The following is a 3,582-nucleotide window of genomic DNA, read 5'->3' as shown; positions in this document are numbered from 1 at the left end:
CCAGTGGCCATGCTGGCACCATCTTGACCTTTTAGGATCCATAATGTTTTAGCTGCTTTCATCTTATGTGCTTTTGGGGCAACCTCCTCTTCTTTCTGTGTTCTGACCAAGGTGAGACAGTGTGCCCCATCTCTCTTCAGAGCGTTTGTTTCACCACTGGGGGTCAAGTGTACTCACTTGTTTTATGGCCGTCGCACTGGTAGACTCAAACAAACGTGGTTTTGGAGATTGTCTACAATTTCCATAATGTCAGAGAAGGAACAAGTTTCTCTGGTGGCTTTCTACATTATAAATGGAAATAGAGTAACAGTCAATTTACAAGCAGAAGACCATTTCAGGGAATACATAATTTATCTTCTTAGTTGAGCTATATCTAGTTTCCTTAGTTGGACAGTTTTTGAGTGCTTTTTAAAAACTTTTGTACAAAAGTACTTCCAGGGCTTATCTTTTTCCCCATCTTTATTAAATTGGGTATTTCTTATTTACATTTCAAATGTTATTCCCTTTCCCGGTTTGCCAACATCCCCCTAACCCCTCCCCTCCCCTTTTATTTAGGTGTTCCCCTCCCCATCCTCCCCCCATTACCTCCCTTCCCCCAACAATTACGTTCACTGGGGGTTCAGTCTTGGCAGGACCAAGGGCTTCCCCTTCCACTGGTGATCTTACTAGGATATTCATTGCTACCTATGCAGTTGGAGCCCAGGGTCAGTCCATGTATAGTCTTTGGGTAGTGGCTTAGTCCCTGGAAGCTCTGGTTGCTTGGCATTGTTGTTCATATGGGGTCTCAAGCCCCTTTAGCTCTTTCAGTCCTTTCTCTGATTCCTTCAACGGAGGTCCTGTTCTCAGTTCAGTGGTTTGCTGCTAGCATTCACCTATGTATTTGCTGTATTCTGGCTGTGTCTCTCAGGAGCGATCTACATCCGGTTCCTGTCGGCCTGCACTTCTTTGCTTCATCCATCTTATCTAGTTTGGTGGCAGTATATGCAGGGCTTACCTTTTAACTCTTGGTATACATTACTCATTAAGAAAACAAGGTAGCATCCCACCTCTGTGTTGAGCCTCCTGGGGCATTGTCAACTGGACCCTATCCACAACTCTTCCCTGGGGAGAGAGATGGCGGGTGTAACTGCTACATCAGTTCAACAAGGTAGAGTGAGAAAAGCAAAGTATGTGCCCTTCCTACTCTCTCCTTGCTGGTGTAAATCAGGGCAACTACACCTTTTCAGTTGAGTCTTGCCTTCTATTCCTGTGACTTGATGCGGGTGTCTTCATTCCTGGGTCTCAATTTCTTGACTGCAAGCCAATGATTCCTAGGGATTTGGGGATATCTAGTGACATGTGCATTTTCTCATACAAATGGCAATAAAATGTCAACTTGCATCACATGAGTTATGAAAAACGTTCTATGTTGAGAGTCATGTTCAGATCTGGGAAGAATGAAACCACTACTGGGCTTCTCTAATTTTCAAGTGGGCTCACAAGCTTTGTCCCCAGCGAGGACAGCTCAGACTTCATAGATATTTCACATATATGAAGAAAATTATTGCTATATCTTTAAATATCACTTTAAATATCACTGTAGATCATTTTAAGGGCTTTCCTTTGAGAGAAGGTGTAAGGAAGAGTTTTATGGGGAAAATTTACCCAGGAAGAGTTGTGGGAGAAACCCAGTGAGATCCTGTCTCAGGATAAATAAAATGCTGGGGCTGTAGTTCAGTGGCTTTAGGTTCAATCCCTAGTATAGGAAACAAAAATAATTAAAACACAAAGGAAACAAATCAGAGCCACCATTCCCTGGTTTTCAGGGACCAGGAAACAGAGTTTAAGTTGGTGAGAGCTTCTGAGCCGTAACAGGTGTTTTGTATCTTGATTGTGGTAGTTGTAATTTGTGTGTGCACATTTGTTAAAATCCATTCAACTTGATTTGAAAGTGAATTTAACATGGTGAGGAATAATTAACACTAAAGACCCTTTTAAAAAGTGATACAAAAACCTACTATCATAGAAGCTTCCTAAAATGTATACATATAAGTATGTAAAAATTATTTAAATGGAGTTACACTATAATGTGATAACAGGACAAAATATATACATAAATAAAAAGCTTAGTGCTAGTAATGAATTTTTTATTTGGAATTGCTGGCTAGCAGAATCTCATAGACTCCCAAACATGATAAACTATTGTTACTGCTCTTGGTTATGCTCCAGAATCAAAGGTAAGACCCTGTTGCTGTAGACAACTCTTACTTGAATCATAGGACATGAGAAATCAAGTTGGTACTTGAGTAACCTAGAAGCTTCATCCACACTGGCTAGTTTTCATAGTGCTAGAAGGTGCTATGTATTCTACTAGAAGAGAAAACCAATCATCCTTCCCACCCAGCTGTGGACCTGGAGAGCTACAATAATGATTGATATGTCAAGATATGCTCCCCAATGCAATAGATGTTCAAACATCATAGGAGTAACCAATCATTTCCTGATTTGATTTAAGTACTATTCCATAAGATACTGACCCTATTGTTGTGTCAAGAATCTGCCTAGACAAGCCATAAGGACTAGGGGAGACCTACTAGCATTATTCTGTCAAATGGACATAGTATTAAATTGATTCCCTAATGACTTATTGTTGTACTTATAGATTATTACACCTCTTGACCTTCCTCAGAAAGGCTTCTATTTGCAAGGATGGCAATTAACAGAGACATACAACTGACCAAGGTACAAAAAAAGAGACTATGGCATGCTCAGCCCTCAATAGGGCATCTATCACATCCAATTCTCCCAAGACTGAGAGATTGAAAAACAGAGAAGGTGAATGAACATAAGAAGTTATTGGCAATTAATATGTGCTTGGGAGAAAGTCAATTTTCTTTAATAATGTTGCCTCTGATAGGTGAGTCGTGCTCCAGTGGAAGGCCACATATTTAGGAGTATATGGGTAACATATGATTAAGGGATCACCACTGAAGAGGGGGGTGAAAGATTGATTGGTAGAGATAGGTGGGAAAAAGAGGGCACAACGTTAGATGGAAGGGAACAGAATAATGAAAGACTAGAAACTATGACTGCAAGAGGCCTGACATGCCCTGATTAAGATAACATATCATGCATAGGACAACAGACCCACACAAACATGCACAAACAGAGAAAACTGATTAGATTGGAAAAATGATACCTTGAAGGCAGAAAAAAGAAGGAAAGAAGAAATAAAGATAATTACAAGTTTTTGTCAAAAACTATACAAGGATGAAAGCAGTTGGTGGTAACATTGAAGAGCTAAGGACAGAAGAAACATTAGGATTTTCAGGCTTAATTTTGATAGAATTCATCACAAGTGTACTGTCCATAATGTCGATACAGGGAACGTTAAAGAGAAATTCTCGGGACTAAAATAATATGCTAGAACATGGAAATTGGGGTCTACTTAAAATAAGCAAGGAGTTAAAATGGTAAAAGTAAAGGATATATATAGATAGAGATAGAGATAGATATTTTACATATATGAAGAAAATTATTGCTATATCTTTAAATATCACTGTAAAAATATTAAGAGTATTTTGAAGTTTATCAGAAAGGTAC

This window comes from Rattus norvegicus, chromosome 3 (genome assembly GCF_036323735.1).
Source record: "Rattus norvegicus strain BN/NHsdMcwi chromosome 3, GRCr8, whole genome shotgun sequence".
Lineage (NCBI taxonomy): Eukaryota > Metazoa > Chordata > Mammalia > Rodentia > Muridae > Rattus > Rattus norvegicus.
Note: the sequence above shows the minus strand (reverse complement) of the source record.